Below are 12,910 nucleotides of genomic sequence, written 5' to 3'. Positions count from 1 at the left end.
CATGGACCTCGAAGAAAACACCAGCAACACTCTTGATCCCAAGGCATCATCCAATCCCTCCACTTGTTGGAAACTGTTCGTTGGAGAGATGTGGAAGCTCTTCGTCGATGGAGCGTCCAACAGGCACGGTGTAGGACTAGGCATAGTCCTCATCTCACCAGATGGCCTAGTGGTGGAGCAAGCAGTCAACCTTGGCTTCCCAGCATCCAACAACGAAGCAGAATATGAAGCACTTCTGGCAGGCTTAAAATCAGCATCCTACATAAAGGCCACCGAGCTAATGGTTTACAGTGACTACGAGGCAAAAGGACGACAGGATGGCTAAGTACCAAGAGTTAGTCAGAAAAGAGATCAAGAAATTTGAAGTAGTGTGGATAGAGCAGATCAGCAGGGAATAAAACAGTAGAATGGACGAACTAGCAGGCTTTGCTTCAATGACAGATACATCCGTCCCACATCCGTTACTGATTGACTACTTACCAAGACCAAGCATTGAAGAACCTGAAGTAGAAGAAGTATGTTTCGCCGAACTAGGCCCTTCATGGATGGATCCCATCATAGCATTCTTAAAAGACGGCGTCCTACCGGAAGAGAAGAAAGATGCCAACAAAATAAGAGCAAAGTCGCAGCGATTTTGGCTCTCCCTATCAATGGCCTTGTACAAGAAATCCCTCACAGGATCTTACCTAAAGTGTGTCCATCCCAGCAAAGTTGAAGCGTTTTTGTTCGAGATACACGAAGGCGTATGTGGAAGCCACCTAGGGGGAAGATCATTAGCTTACAGAGCCATTTCGCAAAGATATTGGTGACCATACATGCAAGTAGATTCTGAAAAGTATGTCAAGAAGTGTGAGAAATGCCAGAAGTTCGCACACCAAATACATCAACCAGCTAGAGAGCTTCTACCTTTAACTTGTCCATGGCCCTTTGTAATGTGGGGCTTGGACATAGTAGGACCACTTCCAATGGCACCCGGCAACAGAAAGTTCTTTCTCGCAGCAACAAACTACTTCACAAAATGGATGGAGGCAATAGCACAAGTATCAATAAAAGAGAAAGATGTAAAGAAGTTCGTCTGGCAAAATATCATCACTCGGTTTGGCATACCGAAAGCTCTGATATCTGATAATGGCACTCAATTCGACGCAAAATTTTCAGAGGCTTCTGTGAAGAATACAAGATAGAGTTCTACAATTCTACACCAGCATACCCCCAAGCGAATGGCCAGGCGGAAGCATCAAACAAAGTCATCTTGGATAGACTAAAGAAAAGATTAGAGAAAGTAAAAGGCAAGTGGGCGGAGGAGCTCCCCCATGTTTTATGGGCTTACCACACCACACCACACCACGACGGTCAACTGGCGAAACACCATTTTCCTTGGCCTATGGCATGGAAGCAGTAATACCACTAGAAGTTGGCCTCCCCACCATCAGAAGTGAAAATTTTGATCTAGACTTAAATAGAGAAGCCATAGCATTGGAGCTCGACCTTGCAGAAGAAAGAAGAGAAAGAGCACTGGTTCACATTGCTTCATACCAGCAAGAGTTGTCCAGAAAGTATAACAAGACAGTGCACCCAAGGCAATTCAAGATTGGAGATTGGGTACTGCGCAAAGTAATGGGAAACACCGTGATACCTGGAGATGGCAAGTTGGGGCCCAATTAGGAAGGACCTTACAAAGTGGTCGGATTAGCAGGAAAAGGGGCATACCACTTGGAAGATGAGGACAACAAAGCCATTCCCAAGCCATGGAACACTGCCAATCTCAAACTATTTTATTTTTAGCTTTTTTTCTAAGTATTTGTAATTTTCTTTTTTCTTTCTCAATAAAACAAGTAGCCTCTTTTCAGCACAGTTGTTTCATTCTGTAAAAGATTGTTTTAGTGAGTTAGGGACATTGTAAGCATAGTTGGCCGGAATAACCAACTTTGCACCCCTCCTAAGCCTAAGATAAGGATCCAGGCTACAGGACGTTTGGTCGAAATAACCAAACACTTTGCTCTAAGTTGGCAGGAATAACCAACTTAGAAGTTGGCTGGAATAACCAACACCTCTCCTAAGCCCAGGATAAGGATCCAGGCTGCAGGACGTTTGGTCGGAATAACCAAACACTTTGCTCTAAGCTGGCAGGAATAACCAACTTAGAAGTTGGCTGGAATAACTAGCACCCCTCCTAAGCCCAGGATAAGGATCCAGGCTGCAGGACGTTTGGTCAGAATAACCAAACACTTTACTCTGAGTTGGCAGGAATAACCAACTTAGAAGTTGGCTGGAATAACCAACACCCCTCCTATGCCCAGGATAAGGATCCAGGCTGTAGGACGTTTGGTCGGAATAACCAAACACTTTACTCTGAGTTGGCAGGAATAACCAACTTAGAGGTTGGTTGGAATAACCAACACCCCTCCTAAGCCCAAGATAAGGATCCAGGCTGCAGGACATTTGGTCGGAATAACCAAACACTTTACTCTGAGTTGGCAGGAATAACCAACTTAGAGGTTGGCTGGAATAACCAACACCCCTTCTAAGCCCAGGATAAGGATCCAGGCTGCAAGACGCTTGGTCGGAATAACCAAACACCTTACTCTAAGTGGGCAGGAACAACCAACTTAGAGGTTGGCTGGAATAACCAACACTTATTCTTCAGCCAAGATGAGGATCAAGGCATGGCTGAAGAATGGTTGGCTGAAAAAACCAACACTTAGCACTCCTCAGCCGAAATAAGGATCAAGGCTGAAAGAATGATTGGCTGGATAAACCAACTTTTGTTACTCCTCAGCCGAGGTAAGGAGCAAGGCTGAAAGAATGATTGGCTGGATAAACAAACTTTTGATTACTCCTCAGCCGAGGTAAGGAGCAAGGCTGAAAGAATGATTGGCTGGACAAAACCAACTTTTGTTACTCTTCAACCGAGGTGAGGAGCAAGGCTTGTTATAATCTTCAACCGAAGTAAAGACCTAGGCTGAAGAGGTTGGCTGGCATGGTAAGAGGTATCAAGATTAAGACCGAGATAAGTATCTCGGCTGGAAACTGCTATACTTCATTCTGACTATAGTTAGAAAGAAAAACATATGCATGAATGTAAACTGAGATAACAGTAGAAAAATAAAAGAAGCTTTCATTGAAGATTCAAATCAAGTACAAAGGAGGGGCCTCAGCCCGTTTACAATTTTATTTTTGTCCAAAAGCAAAAAGAAGAAAAGTACAAAATCAAGCAAAAAGATCTTCTAAGTCAGCATCAAGAACAATCCGGTCTTCACCCAAGGGTAGCTCGGTTGTGGCAAGCACCCCTTGGTTAGGCTTGGTCGAGAGCACCGCATCAGCAGGCAAAGGTGGGATGGAGACCTATGGAGTGGTGGAGGTAGACTGGCGACCGGGCTGAGTGTTGTCTTCTGGAGCCTCATCCTCATCCTCCTCCAGAAATTTTTGCTGAATGGCAGCAGCGTACTCCGTCATAGAGCTTGGTATGAAACATGGAGGAGGATTGAAGACCTCGGTCTCAGATCCATGACCGAGCTGCGCCATAGCCCCCCTCCATCCGCATTTGAAGAACAGATCCTTCGCAGCCTCGCATTGCTTGATGTACAAGGCTTCGCCCTCTTTGAAACGCGGTTCTCCGCATCCTCCAGCTGCTTCTCAAGTTTGGTTATTTCGACATTCTTTTTCCCTTCAAGCTTGGCCAGCTCAGGCAAATATTTGTCTTTTATCACGGCTGCAGCCTTTTGTTTGTCCGCCTCAGCCGAGCTAACAAGATCGGTCAGACGACCATTCTCGATTCGTAGCTCGGCTATCTATTTCCTGACCTCTTCTAGCTCGACGATTTTTTCAGTTACCTCTGCCATAGCCTGTCTTGTTATTTTTTGAAGTTCCAACACTCGCTTATGAGCGATATGTTTCTTCTGTATAGCCTACAAAAGGATGGTAGAGCAACTCTTAAGTAAAACCAGGCAGAAAGTTGTAAAAATTAGAATGATAGAAGGAAGTTACTTACTAGCACCATGGATTTTGTGGACGAGCGAAGGGCCTTCAGCTCGGTTAGGTGGTCATGGTGCTCCATGTCGGGTGGAAGGCAAACGCTCTTGGCCAGGTTGAATGCCATTAGGTGGTCTTTTTCAGCGACCACTGAGTCAGTGTCCCGTATAGCACGGTTCTGAAAAGTGATCTTGGGAGCCCACTTGGAAGAGCTAGCTCGGTCGGAACGCTCCGGTTGTGGGTTCGGTGAAGGGCTTGGCGGAAGGATGGGACCTTCTTCATCAACAAAGCGTGGTTCGGTTGTGGAAGTCCGAGCACGCTTATTGGGACGTGATGATGAGGGTTATTGGGATAGAAGGGCCACCACGGTCTCTTGAGTCTGATTGGCTGGTGGTACCTCGGGCTGGTTTGTTTCGGTCAAGAGTGCCTTTACAGCTCGTTTCTTGGCCATCTCTTGTTCAGCGGTTAGAGGGATCAATCTGATTTGGGGCAAGTTTGGGTCCGGTTCAGGAGAGGCTTCCAACAAAAAGTCAGTTACCTTAGTCTTTTGTTAAAGCTATATCGGTAGGTCGGCTCAAAATCCAGTAGCTCGGTCCAACTTCGGTTTGGATATCGCAGCGCGGCGCGAAGAACGTTCAAATTAGGGTAGCTGTATTGGGACTTGAGAAAGTTTAAATCTGCATGAAGGAAAACAACAGTTAGTGCGGTTTTAGATGAGAAAATTGAAGTAAAAAAAAGGCATAGAATGAAGCCGAGGTAACTTTACCGGCTACACCCTTGTTCCAATTTATTCTGTCGCCAGGGATCTGGGCTTGTTAGTCCTCAAAATTTCCAAATACCCAAAGAAAATCATCATCGTTCACATCTTTGTCCGGGGTATCCTTTATTATCTTTTCACGCTGGCGTCTTATTCTTAAACAATAGACCCATCCATTTTCGGCAGAGCCTATAGAATATTGATACAAGAGCTCGGCTAAACCGAGATTAAAACCAGCCCAGCCGTTTAGCTCGGCAATACCATTTATTATACGATAAGAATTGGTGGAAAGTTAGGTTGGGCAAAGGTTGGTTTGCCTAAGGAATTCGCAGAGAAGAGGCTGTACAGGGAATCTTAGTCCGGTTTCTACTATGGACAGAAGGGTAAAGGGAACGAAGCCGTATTTTTCCCATGGTGTGATATCTAGGTCGGCGAAGGTGAGATGAACATCATCAGGGATGTTATAATCCTTTCAGAATTCAGCCATGGCACCTGGTGAGTTAACTAAGAACCTATACTTTCCCATTTGTGGTTTAAGTTATAAATAAATTAAACAGGAGTATTAGCTTGGTCGAAGTATGATGCAGAGTAGCTCGGTTGAGCGCTCAAAGGAGTGCCTAGGCAACCTAAGTCTGCAAAGTGAAAAACAAAGGTGTTATGCATAGATCGCTGGACCGTGCTAAAAGAAACAAAGGCAAGATAAGTAAAGTCCTAGCTCGGCTATGTGAGGTGCTACGGGTCTTAGCTTGATTTGAGCAAGGGGCTGTTTGCCCGGTTGAACTTTTGGGGCAGCATTCTTAGTTCGATTTTTAACTATGGGAGCTGGTTTAGCTCCAAATTTTAGTTCGGTCAGTAGTTAAGGCTTTCTAGCACGGTATTGCGCAAAGCTAAGATAGTGCGCTAGCTCGGCTACTTGAAACAGATGGTATTTAGGATCTATTAAAACTACAGGTATGGCAAAAGTTTTAGTTCGGTTTCTTAGTTCAGCCAAGAACATAGAACAAACAATATCCTAGTTCGGTTGGAGTGTGATTTTGGATCAAAGGGAAACTTGTTTAGATTGTTCATGTATACAGTGGCTATATTGCAAGGTTTCTTTTTCAGAAGACCCAAAGTTAAGCAAAAATGGAATATGTTTTGAAAAACATACAAATAAACATACTAGACGTGCAAAATTAACGGAAAGGAAGAAGATTCGAATCAACTTACCAGTTTAAGGAAAAAACACTGAAGATGGGGGTAGTATCAGCAAGAACACGAGCTTCACAGATGGAATGATGAGGAAGAATGAAGGCTCAAAACAAGAGAGCAAAAAGGTGAATAGTGCAAGCGAATGATTAAAAAAAGTAGGGTTTGTTTTGTGGAAAAGGAAGCAGAATGGCGGGACTGTTCAAAAAACGCGGAGTACGAAGACAGCGTGACAGCTGCATTTGGCTAATCGGAGTCTGCCACGTGCCTTTAGAATGGAAATCGATTCAGTTAGAGATTGAAGAGACGTTTTGACCAGACAGATTGGTAGCACGATGTAAATTTAGCTCGGTTGGAAGGCTAAAGTTTTTAGCCCGGTTAGATGGCTAAAGTTTTTTAGCTCGGTTGGAAGGCTAAAGTGTTTTTTAGCTCGGCTGGTAACAGATAATCCCTGTCATGCTGCGCAGATGGGATTAAGGGGCAATTGAGAGGGTAATTTATATATAAATTGGGCCGAGCTAGGTAATGGGCCATTCTGTGGGCCACGGTAAGAAGGGCTGAGTAAAAGGGCCTTGTAATTAGTCCGGTCCAGAAGAGCCTTGTAGATAGTCCGGTCCAAAGGAGCTTGGTGGTTAGCTCGGTCACCACGGTCGGCATGGTGACATTTAGCTCGGTCATACTATATTGGGCCGATGTATGTTAAGCTTTCCTCAGAACCTTGTTATTGGTTAGCTCGGTCCAAGCTCGATGTGATTAGTCCGGTCTTAGATGACACAGTTGGAATAAGTCAAACCGAGGTACACACAGTGAAAGGAAGAACCAAACTAGTAGGAGCTCGGTCTAGTCTGCGGCTTTAGCATGGTCATGTTATCTCGGTCGTATTGACATCCAACCGTGGTAGAACCATCTCACTTGGTTTAAGCAGTGAGGGGGGTGTTGAAGGATAAGCATTGTTTTTCAGAAAGGTGATTCCAAGGAGGACTCTGCATGGAGGAATAAGAGTCCTACTAGGATTGTGCCACGCGAAACCTATAAAAGCTTACAACATCACCTATGGAGAGGTAACACAACTTTGATTCTCGAATACACAGAGCTTTTGTCTATTTGTCTATTTTGCTGACTTAGGCATCGGAGAGGTATCCGGCACACACCCGCCGGCTAGCTCACGTTTGTGTTTTCAGGGAGTAAAGCGACGTCGTACGGAGGAGCGCAGACTTGATCAACATGATTATATAAGATGGTTTATTTCTTTCTCGTACATCACCTGAAGTCTCACATTTTTTGCTACTAAACTTGTAGTCGGCAAAAGTGTTGTTGTTTATCAAAATTTTTTTGGCTACAAAATATTTTAGTCGCCAAATGTTAGATTGTTTTTGGCTGCTAAGGTTTTAGTCGCCTAAAGTCCGATTTTCTTTTTGGCTACTAATTTTTTAGTCGCTAAAAGTCTGACTTTTTTGGCTACTAAGCTTTTAGTAGGCAAATATTTTGATTCTCACCTCTATAAAATTTCAACCTTTAGCGACTAATTTTGCTATTTGTCGGCAAATGACCATAGATGCCGACTAAATTCTTTTGTAGCCAAATATAAATCAACGGCGATGAAAATATTAGTTACCAAAAATCCTATTTTGCGACAAGTTTTTATTTTAGTCGGAAAAAAGAAATATTGCCGACTAATTTTATTTTTTGTCACCAAAACCTCATATTTGCCGACAACAAATTTTGGTCGCCAATGAGTGACCATAAAAATATGCTTATTGTTTGGCGACTAACATTTTTTTTTTGTCAGCAAAAAATGATATATGACGACTAAATAAAAAATTAGTAGCCTAAAATGTGGACTAACGGCGGCCAATATGCTTTTTAGTCGTTAAAAGTATAGTTTTTGCCGATTAAATTTAAATTTAGTCGCCAATATGTAATATTTATCGACTAAAATATTTTAGTCGTTATGCCCTAAACTAACGCCGACAAAAATAATTTTTAGTCGTCAAAAATTATACTTTTGGCAACTAAAAATTTTTTAGTTTCCAAAAGTGATAGCCGAAGTGAAATTTGTTGCAGTGATAACACACGCCCAAACTTTGAAAAAGTCATACAAGAGAAATTATCAGGCGAGTTAGGAACAACGGCGTGATTGTGTATTCATTCAATTATATCTATTTAAGTTGGGAAATGATAAGGATACCCAACAAATTACTATATTTTCTATTCAATACTTACATGGGTGTAAAATCCACACTATATGGGACACGTACTTATGTGAGTGTTATATAAAATATTTGATAAAATTTTTAAAATCTCTAGTATTTTTTTATTTTTTATTTCACTTTATTCTTTTTTTTTTTTCCTTTTGAAAAAATATGATATGGCCTCTATTATTAATTGGATAACCACTTAATATTCTGACCAAAAAAAAAAAAAAACAGATTTCACGAAAAAAAATCAGAAAAATAATCAAAATTTTACATCAGTGATCAAAATTCACTTGAACTTGAAATATACACTAGATCTAAAATTCTTACAATTTTCTCAACATTGTTCTGGTACCAAAGAGACTTCACCCCCAAAAAAACACTTCATTGACTTCTCTAGACAGGAGAGACTTCACAAACCTGAAAAGTCACCAACAGTTTAGTTGCATTTTTTTTTTTTAAAAAAAAATTTCAATAAATTAGAGAGTAATTATAAATATGATAAATATTTATATCATTAAATAAATTACTAATTTATGATTATTAGAAAGTCAATAAAGCTTATCAAACTTCTCTCCACAAACCTCAAAGGGTTGGTCTAGTAGACAAAACTTGGAATTTAAGAGTGCTCTCTTTAAATCTCAGGTTCAATATCCACTAGCACCTGGAGACAATTGTACAACTACCATTGGGTGTTCAAACACATTGAAATTTTTTATTTTATTTGATACATATATGTAATTCAATCCAAAACTTTTGGTTGAACACTCTAACCTATCTTCTTGAACACCCACCCAAGTCTACTTTCTTGAACACCCAATCTAATTCAACCCATAACCCTTTAATCAATATATATGTAATATATATATCGTGTGAAGTGAACCATATCATGTTTTGGATTTTGCTTCCTCAGCCTGTACAAAATATCTCTTTGATAAAATTGTATAATTTTATAATTCTCAACAAGTATACCATTTGAATGTTAACGTTGATCAACAGTTTTATAGCTTCTCAATTTAAACTAAAGGAGCTTTTTTCATTTTTTTTTTTGGATCATATCAATGATAAAAACAAAATATATTTATGTAAATTTTTATATCTACGTTTTATTTTTTGAAACAATGATATCAATATATTAGAATTTAATTTAATTTATTTATTTGTGTGTGATTTGAAAAGTTTAAAACAATTAAGGCTGTGTTTGGTTTAGGGTTGGAATCATAATTCCACCTGATATGCTTTTCAAAAATTGATTCCAACCCTACATTTCAAAACACAATTCACAACATGTTCCGTAATCAAAGAGTTTTTGAATTTTTGAGTCTACCCGGTCATTCGCCCGATCATCCTCCTGAACAATTTTTCAATTTTTGGGTCTACTTGGTCATCCGCTCAGACATCCTCCCAGATGTTCGGGCGGTTGACCAAAACATTCTTTTTTTTTTTTTGGTGTGTGTGTGTGCGCGCTCGCGCGCAGTTGGCACCTGTTATTTGTAACAAAAAATTTATATTTGTTTTTGATATTTTTTAAATATAGAAATTATTTTTTTAGACCAAAATGACAAATTATTTAGCCATTTATTTAAAATTAACAAAAACAATAAAAAAATAAAAATTAATTTGTCACAGTAATTTTTAAAAAATAAAAAAACATTTTAAAAAAGAGTGATTTTTTTGAAGTGAATTTTAAAAAGAGTTTAGTTATGAGTTTTGAATAGCATTTCAATAGAGTTTTGAGTTGTGTGTTTGGTTATGAGTTATAAGTTTTTTAATTAAGTTTTGAAAACATTTTTCAAAACTCATAACCAAACAACTTTTCTTATTTCAAAACTCATTTCAAAAATTCAAAATCCAATTCAAAACTCTTTTCAAAACTTATAACCAAACAAATTTTCACTTTTCAAATCATGATTCAACAACTCACAAATTCAAAATATAACTCCATTATCAAATCATAATTCTAAAACTAAACTAAACACTACCTGAATTTTTGATTGTCTATGCTTAAAAAAAATTCCTAAGGTACCCACAATGACGCTATTTTCAATCCGCGACCCTCGCTTGTGTTTGCCATGAATTGGGGCAGGCATTCAACAGTATTAGACAATTCATTTGGACCTGAAAACATTGTCTAGAAGCTTGAGCTCGCTTAAGTCTAGGAGCTTGAACTTGCTTAGAGTCGTCTTCACAAAAATGTATGATTTGATCAAAGTTCAATACCTGTTGTGGGGACATATTTTTAGGTAGTTCACGTGGCCGAGATTGTTAGTTGAGGTGCCACGTGGGTGGACTATGGTGCCGAGATATGGTGCGATAATATTGGAATTCGAGATATTTGGATAGAGGACTAGAGTCTTAGATGACATCAAGCTACCAATTTGGATAGAGATTGGACTCTTGAGGGAGTTCATCTTAATCTAAATAGTGTGAGTTGCAATAAATGTTATCCTTGTAAAGGATAGAGCCCCATTCTAGGGGAAGTTGGATACTGATCATTATAAAAGTAAGGCACTCTTGTAGGTCTAAGAGAATGCTTTATTTGAGATGCTTTTATGCTTTCATTGTTGAAGTTTAAGTACTTGTATTGATATCTGTGAGAGATAAGATTACTGACTTGATCGTCAGAGTGCCCCCGGGTGGACGAACCACCGCGGTATTCTCATATTCTTGTTGGCAGGTGTTCAGGCTTAATCTATTTTGCCGGTGCTCTCCAGCTGAGTTTCCCGTTTGGTTGTGTGGTCAGAAATCAACACCCACAATTTGGCGCCGTCTGTGGGAACTGAGTTAGAATAGGTAGCTATCATCGTGCAAGATCAACATGTCGGCAATGACTAGTTTAGCGAAAATGGAGAATGTGTCGACATTAATAGAATGAAGACCCTTTTAGAAGGGATGCAAAGATAGGGGGCATGAGCGCCCCCAAGGAGATGACTTTCAAGTATAGAAGGATCAGCCTAAGTGAATAGATCTCGGATTCTAGATCCCGGATTCCAGATCCTAGAAGACAAGATCTTAGCCTAGATGATTAGATCCGAGAAGACAACAGCTCAGCCTAAGTGAGCAGATTCTGGATTTCAGATCCCGAATCTCAGATCCCAGATCATAGAAGACAAGATCTCGGCCTAGATGAGTAGGTCCGAGAAGACAAGAGCTCAGCCTAAGTGAGCAGATCCCGGATTCCAGATCCCAGAAGACAAGATCTCGACCTAGATGAGTAGGTCCGAGAAGACAAGAGCTCAGCCTAAGTGAGCAGATCCTGGATTCTAGATCCCAAATCCCAGATCTTAGAAGACAAGATCTCGGCCTAGATGATTAGGTCCGAGAAGACAAGTGCTTAGCCTAAGTGAGTAGATCCCTGATTCCAAATCCAGATCCCGGATCCTAAATCTTAGAAGACAAGATCTCGACCTAGATGAGTAGATCTGAGAAAACAAGAGCTCAACCTAAGTGAACAGATCTCGGATTCCAGATCCCGAATCCCAAATCTTAGAAGACAAGATCTTGGCCTAGATGATTAGGTCCGAGAAGACAATAGCTCAGCCTAAGTGAGCAGATCCCGGATTTTAGATCCCGAATCCCGAATCCCAGATCCTAGAAGACAAGATCTCGGCCTAGATAAGTAGGTCCGAGAAGACAAGAGCTCAGCCTAAGTAAGCAGATCCCGGATTTTAGATCCCGGATCCCAGATCTTAGAAGACAAGATTTCGGCCTAGATGATTAGGTCCGAGAAGACAAGAGCTTAGCCTAAGTGAGCAGATCCCGGATTCCTGATCCTGAATCTCGGATCCCAGATCCTAGAAGACAAGATCTCGGTCTAGATGATTAGGTCTGAGAAGACAAAAGCTCAGCCTAAGCAAGCAGATCCTGGATTCTAGATCCCGGATCCCAGATCCTAGAAGACAAGATCTATTCCTAGATGATTAGGTCCGAGAAGACAAGAGCTCAGCCTAAGTGAAGCAGATCTCGGATTCCAAATCTCGGATCCCAGATCCTAGAAGACAAGATCTCGGCCTAGATGAGTAGGTCCGAGAAGACAAGAGCTTAGCCTAAGTGAGCAGATTCCGGATTCTAGATTTCGGAATCCCAGATCCGAGAATACAAGATCTCGGCCTACATGATTAGGTTCGAGAAGACAAGAGCTCAGCCTAAGTGAGTAGATCCCGGATTCTAGATCTCGGATCCCAGATCCCAAAAGACAAGATCTCCGTCTAGATGAGTAGGTCCGAGAAGACAAGAACTCAGCCTAAATGAGCAGATCCCAAATCCTAGAAGACAAAAAGCACACAAGATCAGACTGAAGTCGACCAGGTTCTACCTTTTGGCAGAAAACCATCTATACAGAAAGACTTTTACTGGACCTCTATTGCGATGTGTACATCCTTCCCAGGTTGAAGACTTTTTACACGAGATCCATGCAGGGGCAAATCCCTTGCCCCAGAGCTATGTTATAGGAATTTTGGTGACCCTATATGCAAAAAGATGTCGAAGCCTATGTAAAAAAGCGTGAAAATGTTGTTGAAATCCATGATTGTGCGATAAGACTAAATTGTCGTATGGTGATGTTCCCATGGTGAACATTACGAGTAACTTAGATTTATCATATAAGTAGAGTTGAATTATACTTACATATGATAGAGTTGAACTAAGTTGACGATGTTTCTAAATGAAACATGACGAATAACTTAGACTTATTATATGGCAGAGTTGAATTATATTTGTATATAATAGAGTTGAACTAAGTTGGTGATGTTTCTGAATGAAACATGACGAATAACTTAGACTTATTATATGGCAGAGT

The sequence above is a fragment of the Camellia sinensis genome, chromosome 8, assembly GCF_055761805.1.
Source record: "Camellia sinensis isolate YWXY chromosome 8, ASM5576180v1, whole genome shotgun sequence".
Classification (NCBI taxonomy): domain Eukaryota; kingdom Viridiplantae; phylum Streptophyta; class Magnoliopsida; order Ericales; family Theaceae; genus Camellia; species Camellia sinensis.
Note: the sequence above shows the minus strand (reverse complement) of the source record.